The sequence below is a fragment of the Aphis gossypii genome, chromosome X (genome assembly GCF_020184175.1).
Source record: "Aphis gossypii isolate Hap1 chromosome X, ASM2018417v2, whole genome shotgun sequence".
Taxonomy (NCBI): Eukaryota; Metazoa; Arthropoda; class Insecta; order Hemiptera; family Aphididae; genus Aphis; species Aphis gossypii.
Genome location: NC_065533.1, coordinates 44,900,499 through 44,914,822, shown reverse-complemented (window position 1 = coordinate 44,914,822; position 14,324 = coordinate 44,900,499). Strand labels below are relative to the sequence as shown.

Here is a 14,324-nt window from a genome sequence, read left to right as displayed (position 1 = left end):
ATGGTATGTAATTAAGTATTTTACTATAATCCATTTATGCATCCATAAGTTTTATGCTGGTTTGTGTGAAAAATTTATGAATTTAATAGTTCAATAAAATTTAATGGACCAATCATGCATCACTAAATCTTATTTTAGTGGTTGTTTCTTATTAGTTCAGTATTGATTCATTAAATGTTTAGTGATTTTTCATAGAATTCGTCGTTAATTTTATAATTTTAAATAGTGTTCTACTTGAATATAATTGTACTTTTAATTCATAAATTTTACTGATAAAAATATTTACAATAACAGTTAGTAGTTTTTGTTTATATTTATCTTGATTATTTTACACATTTTAATTCAATTTTTAAAACTTAAGTTCTATACTAGAAATCTTTAGTTTCACATAGTACCTATGTTTTGATTTCATTAAACTATTTTGATCGTGTTTTTTTATAAACATATTTTTTGAATAATAGACATAATATGTATAATGTTGGTTTTTATTATTTTAAAATATAATTTTTTACCCTTTTCGGCAATGTTATATGAATTCATATACATTATAATTATAAATCTATTTATATTATTGCTTCTTAATAGATAAATAATTAGTAATTAATCTAAGAAAAAATGTTTATTTATGTATATATATATATATATATATATATATATATATAATATAATATCAGAAAATATAAGAAATAATATGTTTAAGAGGACGTCACACTAAATGTGAAATGTATTCAACGGCCGATAGAACAGCGCTGTTAGGTTTCTCTACTGTTCATACATTTTATTTTGTTTTGGTAAATTAAAGTAATATTCTGGGAAAAAAACATTTAAGATGCATAATTATACTATATAGATTAAAAAAAAATCATAAATATATATCATGTAAAAATCATTTTAAAATTAATCATAAATAGAAAAGGTTGTGGGTATAGTAATAAGGCAACAAAAGAGTACTTTATACTCTATACTCCATAGTGATATATGAATACATTATACATATATGTGATATGTATAATGTATTTCAAACATGTCCTTTAAAACTGACCAAGACAGGTTTTTTAAAAAAAGAATATGACACAAGCAGTTTTAAAGTGACAAATTGTAGTTTTAAATTTATAGATGTAAAAGTGGATTAATTGTTTTTCTGTTACTAAATGTAAACTCCTATAACAAAAAATCAAGGAAATTAACAGATTATAAATTTAATTTAAATTTAAAATTATAACAAACACATTAAAGTTTAACATTAATAATTATCAATTCAAATTTAGATTTTATTTATCTAGGTATATCATTGCTTGGTGGCGAAAGAAAAGTTTTAAGTAATAAATTGTATAATATACTAAATAGTAAAATCACATTTTAATTTGAGTATTGTGTACCTAATAGATAAACATAAAAGTTTACCTATGTCTTACTATTTATACATTTCCACTCAAATTGTGTGGTATATACTTTTATACTTCTTTGTAATACAGATAGAATAGTTTACTTAACAAATATTGCCAACAATTTCTGGACAAATGAATCATTTTGTGATAAAAGTGTACGCTCAGATAAATATAATCAAAATCGAGAGAACTTTAAAATTGAATGAATACATTGCAAAACAGGACATCATTGGTTTCATCTTCAATAAATGGCAATAAATGTTTGTCATATATCAGATAATTTATACATTTGCCAATCATGTAGATTTTAAAACATGTTTTAGATACTCTTGAATGGATTAAGTAAATAAATAATGACAATTATTAAAATACTACAAATGTGTATAGTTTGAAATATTTTAATAACAATAAGATGCTTTTTTTTAATAAAACATACTTCTTTGTTAGTATACACATTTTATTTTTATTTATTTAATTGTTAATGTATTATATTGAAGTAATGAAGTAGTAATTATATGTTATTAGTTATTACCTATCTAATATATAGGTGTTATAATCTTAAATTTAGTTTAAATAATTATATTTACATTTGTTATTAATTTATTACCATAAAATATGTACCTAGAATTTATTTATTTGCAAATATAAACTTAACATTTTTAATCTATTGGTGGGCATTTTACTCAGATCGCAAGGCAATCATCTTTATTGCACTAAAATAATCTACTCATCCAAAAATTAATAAATTAATAGGGTGAATTTTAAAATACTTTACAAGTGCAAATAGTGCAATACAACCAAAAGGTTCTTTCTTATCATGATTTTTAATTTTGTAATTAACTGAACATTTTGTATATTGAATTGGATGTACACTTCATTAAATAAGTAGGTAAGGTACTTCCTTGGTTTTTTCTAAGGAAAAAAAATATAGTTATATTTTATTTATGAAAAATTGTGATAATAATTTTGAATATTGATTAATCCTTTGAAATACCCATTCTATTTTGTTCAGATGACTCAAAAAAAATCTTCACTTTCCAAATTACTATTATTATTATGCTTGAATTAAACAGTTATTAGTGAGAGTTATTTCAACTTTTAGTAATATAACAGAAATATTTTACAAACCTTAAATAAATATGAAATATAAAAAATATAAACTGGAGATGACCAGATCAGAGGGGTTAATATTTAATAACATAATAAAGTGCTAAAATCTGGATAAAAAAAATGTATAATATAAAATATTACACATAAACATCAAAAAACCTAATTCAATTTATCCAATATAATTTATTGCTTTTTAAAATTCAAATATTCATTAAGTTATAAGAGGATTATCTCAATAATAAATAGCTCATAATAATTTAACTTTTATCATTGTAATATCATTTTACTTATCTATTATAGGTACGATCTATAATAACGAGCATTGACCTTATTTCACTGTTGTTCAAAAAATACAGATAATATTATTTTCTATCTACACTCTATAGTGACTTATATTTATTATACTATTATTATATCTATATAGGTTTAGCAATACCACCAGAAGCGGTGCTACTAGATTAGATTATATTGATTATAATATTTGTCACGGCAGTTGAGATGTTACAATTATACCACTTACGACCTACCTATAATATTAGATATAAATATGAAGCTATAATTGCTTCAAATTGTCCTATATCTCTCCGCCACTGAATACTAATATAGGCTAGTGGCGTATATAGAAATTAATTATTAATTATATTTTCGGATTTTTTTGTCCAACAATAAAAAAATGAATGCTGACTTTTTGTTCAACTTTTTTTAAAATGGACTATTGTCCCCGGACTTTTCGTTCTGGATTCTAAACGTAGACATCAAACTTGTTGTGCTATAAATACAAAATCGCAAGTCGCCGCCGAAAATGGCTCGGAGAATTACGAGAATTACTGAACTATAATATTATAGGCTGTATAGCTATACTATAATATAGTCTTGCCTCGCCTCGCCGCCGCGACCAATCAGGTCCCGTCGTATTGCACTTAATAATATTATTAAGCTCATCGCGCTGTATAATAGCGCACAGGTGGCCGCCCAAAAACGTGCAATGAGAATTATCACACTAAAGTATTAATATTAAAATCCCGCCACCGCAGCGGTTCATCTCAATATAATCATAATAATATGATAATAATATTATAATCAGTAGCGGTACGTGAGTACAATTTACTACGGGGAGACTTAACTTTTGTTAACTATTGGCTATTTACATACATTTTTACTTAAAATACTAATAGTTTATTCAATGCCGTAACTGGTTAAATTAGCTAAATAATTCCGAATATAGTTAATTATATTTTTTGATAGATCATTTATTCAATTTCATTATAAGCTATTAATTTGGACTACCGGAAAAATATATTGATAAATTGTATCGTTTCTTATATTATACAATATAATATTGTTAGGTTTAAATATAAATGTATATATAGAAATTAAATTCAGACTTCAATTGATTAGGTAATGTTTATTTTATACATATAATCAAAACTGATAAAATAACAAGTATATAAATGAAAATATTTAAAATAATTTCAGCCATATTTTTTTTATAAACAAGGTGAAACCTTCGTCCTTTTTTTTCAGCATACCGATTACGAATATACTATTAAAATAACGCACCGCCCGGTGGCATATTCTACTGATGAGACTAGTCTCGCGGACTCCATACAATAAATATAGTTGACAAAAGTGGTATTATATTTTTATAGATAGGTACACAAATACCTATAAGAAAATATTTAAAAAAAAATTAAAAATGAGTTTTATACGTGTACATATCGGCCGATGTACAAGGTGAGTGAGTAAGGCATTGTTATCGAATATTTTAAATCATCAAGCAAGGTATTTCCCAAGGTAATCCGTATATTTTCAATTTTGTATAGACAGCTATATAATAAAAGCCCAATTCCTAGATATGAGTCTAAATAAGTAAAGTACCTAATATACTAATATATGCACATTGGCCAGCTACACTAACACAGTGTAAAGAATATATTGAATATAGTCATAAACTCATTAGACATAAGAACATAATATTATTCTGTGGAGTTTTAAACTCTGAGCGGAGCGAGGAATATATTGGTTTTGCAATGATGTTTATTTACTTTTTATTCTGTAAACACTTTTTCTCCCCCTAAACTCGCTCAAAAGTATAAGTGTAGCATATTTTCTGAAAGGTAATGTTCTTGAGCTGGTACTTTAAACAGGTCATTTTTCGATTTTCGAAATGATACTCGAAATAAAAGTGATTAAAGAAGAAAAAATATACAACTTCTCAATTATTTATAGGTAATACAAAATAATTACGGCTTTGTTTATCACCATATAGAAACGTATAAAATGAAATAAAAAAGATCCCTTCGTCCGCTCAGAATCGTTTTTTATCGAATGCAATCATATTGCATTCAAATCGAACACCTACAGTAAAATTACACATCATGTCCGAGGACCGAAGGGACGATGGACAAACGTCCGCCACCGAAATGCGCTGACCTACTTTTTAAATAATTGATTAGGTAGGTAATGTGTCGTTTTCGCTCAAGCCGGATCGGCTATAGCGATTTTACGTGTTGGACTCATAGACATTGAAGACAATATCTATGGTCGGACGACGACGATAGTGCTAATGTCCTCTCCCTCTCCAGTCGGACGTGATATCGGCCCACGTTCGACGCGGTCCGTCGTCTTTTTGTGCGCGTGCCGGCGCGAAGCAGCTCTTGTCTCGTCCGTGGTCCGTCGTAGGTGCCGTCGACGTGCGTCGTTCTTACCGTTCGTGACGTTCGTGTGATACTGACTAGTGACTACTGTGCGTGCAAAACCTTGTGGTCGTCGCGACATTCCGTAATCCGCGATTAGTGCGCGGCGTGAGGACCGCGACATTTTATTTTTCGTTCTGGTTTTATAACCGTTGTCATTATAATAATAATGATTGTCTTCCGGTGCATAATTTATAAAACGGTGATGAGATATAATTCTGCCGGTAATTTATTGATCATGTTATTACGTGGTAACCATAATACTGGAGTAGATTGATCTTTCTAGTGCAGATTTGTCTACATTATTTTTGAATTCTGAAGACAGGTATAAGTAAGTTTTGGAATTTTTAAAATCAAAGTACAGTCGTCTCGGAGACCAATTCCCTATTGGTATATAATATTTGCTGTTACAAATTTGTACTTATTGTAACTCGGTGGATTCTATTAATGGGATACTTAAAAAAAAACACAATTATGTGTACTTAAGACCACACGACAGAAGTGAAAACTTCAACACGGCGAAATTAATAATACGAAATAAAATTTTATATTTTTATTTATTTTTGTATTTTGTTTACAATTTTTATAATTTGGTTGCAATTTATCATCAATTTGATTTTCTTCATCCATCTTCTATAACAGAGAGGGGGGCAGTAATTTGTTGAAACACTTCTGAGTGCAACAGAAAATTAAATCGAAATACTTCAAAAAATATCTATATTAAATGCTGCTGATATGTATTGTTGCTATAGCGACAATTATTGCTATTAGTCGACTCGAGCCGACTTACCCCGATTGAGCGTTAATTTATCAACGTGACGGCTCAGTTCAATTCAGTACCCATAAAAAGTGCTAAATGCGTCTAAAGAAGTTTTCACTTCAAAAAATATGAAACTGCTCGCCAATTCACTAAACAAGATACAAGCAGAAAAGTTTTATTCACTCGGATATTATGCATGTTGCACTTAACATAATATAATTAAATATTTGATGTAAAAAATATTAAAAACTAGCCATATACTTATGCATGTATACCACAAAAAAAAAACTAAAATAAAATACTATCCTATATTGACGTACAAAAGAATGTCATTCAATAACCTGAATTTATTTTATGATGTATATATATAAATATAATACATATATGTATATAAATTCCAATGGTTTTATATAAATTCTGATGGGTATTGTTTCTACCAAGTCTTCAATTTAAAAATGTAAACGTGAAAAATAAAAAAAATTGACTTAGTGTATAATGCATTGATCTATATTAAGTAGTTATATAATTATATAAAATTATTTTTGTTTTGTATCTAATTACCTATTGCTAATTACTCAATTCCCAACTATGTTAATTCAAAATAATAATATTATACTTTGATACATTTATTATTATATGATGTGTGTTATAAAATATAAATGAAGTCTAAAAATAATGGCTGAGTTTTAACACTTAACGATAATGAATTGAGAAGTACAAAGGATATATGATGAATAAAATATAATCTTATTTAAAAACATTAAATATTATACTAATTACTAAGTGCTATTTGAAAGAAAAAAATTTAAGAAATACATGATTATTTAATTAGCACATTGATCAACAAATAAATAAAAACAAGTGTTAACTTCCTTAACAAAGGATATACATTTAATAGGTAAAAATGAATTAATTATAAAATGTTTAACATACATATGTATTGTGTTATATGTGTACCTACACAGTGTGAGAAAAATATTAAATTTTTCCATAATTATTATTGTTAACAAACAAAAAAATCAAAATTAATCATATGTACGTATTATAAATATTTATGAAAATATAATATTATAAAACAATATTTTTTTCAAAAAATCACAGTGAAATATAATAAAATACGTAATACAATAATAGTTTTGATAAAATTTCAGTTATCATAGAATGTCAGTTATATTATCTGGATATTTGTCGGGAACTCAGCATTCACTAATAATTTTATTGTCCAGTATTATTTGTGAACAACTGACGAAATACGTAGAACTGGCAAAATATGTTATCTACTTTCATATTGCGTCATAACATCATTTTTCTTGCTGTTTATATACATACGAAATTCTTTGCATTTATTTATTTTTGGCCCAGCATTTAAACATGTGCCCGGTTGAAAAAACCGCACTTCGCCGTCATTATTTTTTCCTTTTGAGGTATAATTACAAGTACCTTTGGTTTTCTTCCTTTCTTTGTAAGAACCTTTATGGGTGGAACTTTCTTTTCTGTTTTTGAAGACCTAGCAATGTCTGTTGTGCTTCTAGTTTCCAAAGATGTTGTAGGGTTTGAAATCGTTCTTTACTGCACCTTTTGGTTCCGGTACCTGATGATGTCGACGGTTCGTAGAGTGAACTATTCGTACTTGGTAAAATTACAGGAGGCGATGTTACCTCAGTAATATTGAACAATAAAATTTTTTTATATGTGCACCGTCCAATATTGTGTTAGGTACGAACGGATTTCCTAATGACATGATGATGTATCATTATTATTCAAGTTGTATACCAATGAATAATAATAACACGGGTTTGATTGTTTGACTTTGGTTAGGTCAGTAGAATGTGATCGATTACAAACGATATAACTGCCGCCATAATGTATTCGAGAAAGCCGAATCATACTGCAGTGACTGCAGATCGTCCACAACAGCAGTCTTTGTGGCCGAGGCCTCATCACCCCAGACAAATACGGATGCCAATTATTCCTTTCGCGAGACTGCGAGCGGCGCACCAGCCGACGGTGTCGAGGTCCCGACAACGCAAAGCGAAAAAGTTGATGATGCGAAACATATTCACGGCGTAAGGCCCGACGATGGTTCTGGAATGCACCCAAGAAGAGCTGCGTATCCGCTTTTTCTCCACGTGCAACGCGCTGTAGCCTCTCATCGGCTATCCGCCCATGCACAAGTACAACAAGTGCGACTATGTAAACAGATTTTTCCCGCAGAAAGTTCTACCAATGTTCATATGCTACATATGCCACAACCGGTACACGTTACACGACATCGGCAAGCACGTGGTAACCATGCACTTCAGAGTCGACATCAACCGAGAAGTAAGTAAGACGCATGTTTGTGCGAACTGCGACACAGTCATGTACTCGCCGTTAAGCGAGCTCGTCCAACACTGGTATATAGCGCACAGTTCCGTCCGCAAACAAGTATTCGAGTTATTCTTTCACATCACGCTTAATACACATCTACACAGAGTGTTGGCCATCACGGGGAAGCTGATCGAAGATATCCGGCAGAACGGCGGCTGCCAGACACTGATGTACGCGTGCCTGTTCTGGAGAACGTGTACAAGGAACCCCGAAACCAGCGTTTTCCGTGCAATTTTCACGAAAAGTCGGAAAACCGGTTTTACTGTCAACGTTGCAACGCTATCTTTTCGATCTCGTAAATCGTGTATGACATCCACCGGCTCACAAAACAGTATATTCATTTAATGTGAAACATCCATGTAGCGTCAAACGCCGTTCGTGTAAATATCAGCTTTTTTTCTAGTTTTACAGCAGGGACTGTGAGTCCAGTAGGAGTACGATTATATAAATAAGCTTCTGGCACAGATATCGATGAGTTTTTGAACGAAGAATCATGATATTCTCATATTATTATGGTTTCCACTATCATTGGCATTGGTTAATACATTTTCATGAACATAATTCGATTTAGGAACAGCCCAATTTCTATAATGTACTTGTAACTATAAATATAAAAATATATATAATATTAGAATACATTTTTCAAAAATTTAATTTATTGTTATTTTAATATATGGAAACAATACAATATATACAATACACGGTAAGTCGGTTAATATGTTTTTTTAGTAGGAAAACGGACTGTTTTCAGGTATATAGTAAATAATATATTATATTGTGTATACCATAATATAGAAATATATAATATAGATATTAGATATATATGTAAATATTATTATGTTATAAATGTATCATAAATATACATCTATAATATTTAGAAAGGATATTTACGCAAATTATTAAAATGGCCGATAATTTAAGAAACATAACACTTTTATTATTTGTACTATTTATCAAATTCATGATTGAATATATTTTATGAATTTTGTAGAAGTAATATTTTATACAATATGACAATTTAATTATTTGTTTCAGTTACGTGTAATATCTACTTCATATCTTTTGAATTTTAAAATATTATATATCCAACGGTAGATATTAAGTATACCTATGGTAATAATTGACGTTTTAAATTATTTTATCTTATGTCGATTAAAAAGTTGTTAAAACGGGTTTCATGTAATCAATCTCCATAAAAATGAACATTATCAACACTTAAAATAGATATTATTATCAAAAATTGACAAGGATTAGATGAAAATTCCAAAAACTGAGAAAAAGTTCAATTTATAGTAAATTAAAAAAAAATTTAAAAACAGTTTACACAATAATATTTTTCTATATGTTTTCATAGTATTTATTAAGACACTGGGCACTAGTGGATGAAAAGTGTAAATTAATAATATATTGTTATTGTTTAATTCTAAATGTGTCTGAAGTAAAATAAAAAATAAAGAAAGAATCGAATATATAAGTATAGGTTTTGGAATTTTGAACGAAGCTATTTTAGAATATTGGTCTTAAAAATAAATGACCTCCGGAGAAGTAATACAGTGTTTCAAAAGCATAACAATATACTTAACTTACAAAGAAATTATACAAAAAAAAAAAAAAATGAAAATTAATTAATCGAAAACTCTTACCCTATATTGCTGAGCAAGTTTCAGAATCTCCTCGAAATGCTTATAGAAAGCTCCCTCAGCTTTTTGCTTTTCGGTATGTTCGTGATCGTCTCTTAGTTGACGGTTTACCATCCGTTCGATTTCCACCTGCCCGTACTCGTTATTGGAACCGTTTTCGGAGGGCAGACCTCCGCACTAAAATTTTTTTAAACAAATGTGTTAATGAATTCTGATATAAATATTATTAAATAACTTTATACACTTATTTGCAAAAAAACGTTCACAACCCATACCAAATTTTGTTGTGGAAAACAGGATACATGTAGACATTAGTTTATAAGAATTAAGTACTTAATTATGTGTGTGTGTGTGTTTTTTTTTAAATTTATATTTTATTAAAATTCCATGCTTGTATTGTAAAATATGTAAAAGAAATAAAGGAACATTAAATAAAATTAATTGGATCGTGCAAAATAAAAAATAATAAAAACAAATCGTTACATCTCCATCGGTTTTCACCATTACCAATTAATTTTCCAAAAAATCATATTAAAAGCATATTATCTATTTTATATTTATTATCTAAATTATAAATGTCCTATACCTTATGTTTCAAAAATAATGATTATTAGGTTCGGAACTTTCAATAGAACCTCAGTAGTTATACATCTAAAAAGCACAAATCTCAAAATTATAGTATAAAGAGATGTTTATGCTTTTAATCTATTTTTGTTTTGTAATTGATAGATGAAAACTTACAGTACGTAAAAAGACCATCGATAATGATACTTAAAAAATTTGTTAATTAATCACTAGACTTAAGATATGAAAATAGTCCATCACTATGTATAGGTAATACTGTATTGTTTAATAAACAAATAATACCAATTTTTTAAACTAGGTAGTAGAAATTAAATTGCTAACATCTTAAATCTATTGTTAGTTTTTTCAATTTAAGTATGGAAAAATGATCTTGCTATACTAGTCAGACATGTACCATTGGAACTAAAAAAACAATGTTATTCTCTGAGACCATGTCAACCAATGCCTGAAAGATTTACTAGGTAAATATTTATAAACATTCAATGTCTGATAATCATTCAAAATTATAAAATATAAAATCCATAAAATTCAAAATCAGTACTCACCACCGCTGATATTTACACGAACGGCTATCTGGTTGCTCGCATTAAATGAATGTACTGGTTTGTGAGCCGGTGTATGTCATACACGATTTACGAGCTCGAAAAGATAGCGTTGCAACGTTGACAATAAAACCGGTTTTCCGACTTTTCGTGAAAATTGCACGGAAAACGCTGGTTTCGGGGTTCCTTGTACACGTTCTCCAGAACAGGCACGCGTACATCAGTGTCTGGCAGCCGCCGTTCTGCCGGATATCTTCGATCAGCTTCCCCGTGATGGCCAACACTCTGTGTAGATGTGTATTAAGCGTGATGTGAAAGAATTGCGCGAATACGCGTTTGCGGAAGGTACTGTGCGCTATATACCAGTGTTGGACGAGCTCGCTTAACGGCGAGTACATGACTGTGTCGCAGTTCGCACAAACATGCGTCTTACTTACTCATCGGTTAATGGCGAGTCCGAAATGCATGGCTACCATGTGTTTGCCGATGTCTTGCAAGGTGTACCAGTCATGGTAAATGTAGTATCTGAACATCGGTAGAATTTTCTGCGGGAAATATCTATTTACATTGCAACACTTGCTGTAGTTGTGCGTCGGCGAATTTCCGACGAGCGGCCACAGGGCGTTGCACGTGGAGAAAAGTTGATACGCAGCTCTCCTTGTGTGGATTCCAGCACCATCGGCGGACCGTACGCCGTGAATATGTATTGCGTCATCAAATTTAGCGTTTTGCGTTGTCGGGACCTCGACACCGTCGGCTGGTGCGGCGCTCGCAGTCTCGCGAACGGAATAATCGGCATCCGTATTTGTCTGGGGTGATGAGGCCTCGGCCACAAAGACTGCAGATGTGGACGATCTGCAGTCACCGCAGTATGATTCGACTTTCTCGAGTACTACATGGCGGCAGTTGTATAGTTTGCAATCGACCACATTCTATTGACCTAAGCTGTAATGGTTTATAAATTTATTAGTAAAATTAGACTTTGTTAATAGCTAAATTACTATCATTACTCACACAACATTTTTCAATGAAACTGACACAATTATTATTCAATATTAAAAATAATGTCGATCTAATTTTTAAAATATATTGTTAAATAAATAACCATACCCAATTTGTATTAAAAATATTAATTATATTTTCTATGTGAGGAGGTGTTAATTTTTTTCAATTTTTTAGTGCAAGTGTACCGTAAAAAAGGCGTGCATATATTATATTCAGTATATTGTATGAATATTTATAAGTCTAGCTGCTTATTATATTCTGCTATATATTATTGCACAGGTATATTTGTCATGTTTACTTTATTTATTAAAGTTATAGAGCGATTAGCGAAGAACATATTGTGTATTTATTGCATTATTATATTGTTATAATATAATAATTTCATAAGCGATTTCGTTTCGGTTAGATTGCAGAATAAAAAAGTTAATGATATTACTAAAGAACTTTTAGCTTTGAGACTTTCAATATATAATGATTTTTCTAGAGTTATTGCACATTGTTGATGACTATAGAAAGTTTGGTTCCTTCGATAATTGCTCATGTTTTCCATTTGAAAACTATATGAAAACTCTAAAAAAAATGATACGAAAACATAAGAAACCATTGGAGCAGGTTGTAAAACAATTCCATGAATTTCAAATGTTTGGTGAGTATGAATTGAATAGAAGGTCTAGATCTAGTATCAATATATAACATTTAAAAACATACAGTGGTGGACCATAGCCATAAAACCGGACTTTAAAATTGTTAATCATTTTTTAATGCTTACATATTTTTGGATGCAAACTTAATATTTTTAAAATTGTTAATATATGCGTTCATAAAAGTAGTAAGAAAAAGTATTTGTAGTTCAATCATTCAACACAATTTATCTGTTTTATGAAAAAAACAATTAATAGTATGAAAATAGGTACCTAAGCTATTGTGAATGAACTGTCTAATCACCTTATTACAATTGATATAGAATCATGTGATTTTTCAAAATATGTCATTCCAAACAATAGTCTTGGTAAAGATGCTTTTCCTATTCAATAAATGATTAGTACTTTAATTAAGACATTGTAGTTAAATGTCTGTATTATATAATTTAGCTTTTTTTTAAATATTTTCTTAATTTTAACTATTGTAATTAAATTAGTTTCTATACCTATAATTATAATATGATGAAATAATTTATTATCTGATTAGTGGTTGCATTTGAATAGGTACTTTTTATGTTTTGTTATTTTAAGCATTTAAATCTTTAAAATGATATTAGTATTTTTAATTTGTTCCTGATATTTATATTTTAAAATTATAAATTTTGTTGAATGTTGATATAGTAATTTTTACCTGCTACTATTTTGGTTAATTTAAATAACTTAAGTTTTTTTTAGTTTTTCCTAATATTGAAAAAATGGCAACATTTTCTGTTGTCCATTTTTTTGGAGATAATAGTGTAGCAGCTGTTCCAAGATTTTAGTATTCAGATAAAAATGGTACTTGTGCATACCACATGGCCAAAAAACAAACACAATACTAAAAAATTGATCAAGCAGTGTAGCATATCAAATAAAATTGAATATGAGTATTATAAGCAAAAGTAATGAGCTCAAGAATATATAATAATTGTGTAATTACAAATATAATGTACATAAATTATAAAATTGTATGTGTGATTTTTACTTTTGTTTAAAATCTTAAGCAATTGCAAAACAAAAGGCTAAAAAGGCAATGTACATTTCCGATCTTGATGAAGATGAAATTAAACCTAAGACAAAAAAACTTAAATCATCAATTGATTGCCCTATTTTTTTCAGGTTAATATAATAGCAAACAATAAATTAATATTATTTATTAAAATAATAATGTATATTCCATTTGTGCAATGTAACCAATATACTATCTATTGAAATAGCTTTACAGTGTTCTAATATATATCAATAGAATACAATATGATTTATAGTATCTGAATTTTAATTTCTAAAATAAATTATAGTATTGTATGTATGATTAATGATTTATAGAAAATTATATTGCTCCTGATAATTTGCCTATCTAAGGGTAACTTATAATAAAATGATAGCTTATAAGCATTTCCAAATAAATTGTCTATAAATAGTTAAAAAAAAAAGTAAAAACAAGAATAATATAATAAGTTATATGCATGGCCTAAGAAGATCTACTTATACCATAGTTATATATATTAGTTAACATTTTTTACATACAAAAATATCTGATATTTTATT

At 28.9% G+C, this 14,324-nt stretch overlaps 1 long non-coding RNA gene across 1 annotated transcript; it reads right to left on the bottom strand.

Moving 5' to 3' along the window:
- Positions 1-6,827: 6,827 nt before the first annotated feature.
- LOC126552754 (uncharacterized) lies at positions 6,828-11,872 on the bottom strand. Its single transcript, XR_007606167.1, has 3 exons — positions 11,095-11,872; positions 9,968-10,141; positions 6,828-8,926 (listed from the first exon to the last, which is right to left on the bottom strand). It is a non-coding gene; the product is annotated as an uncharacterized LOC126552754 (long non-coding RNA).
- Between the last annotated feature and the right edge of the window lie 2,452 nt (positions 11,873-14,324).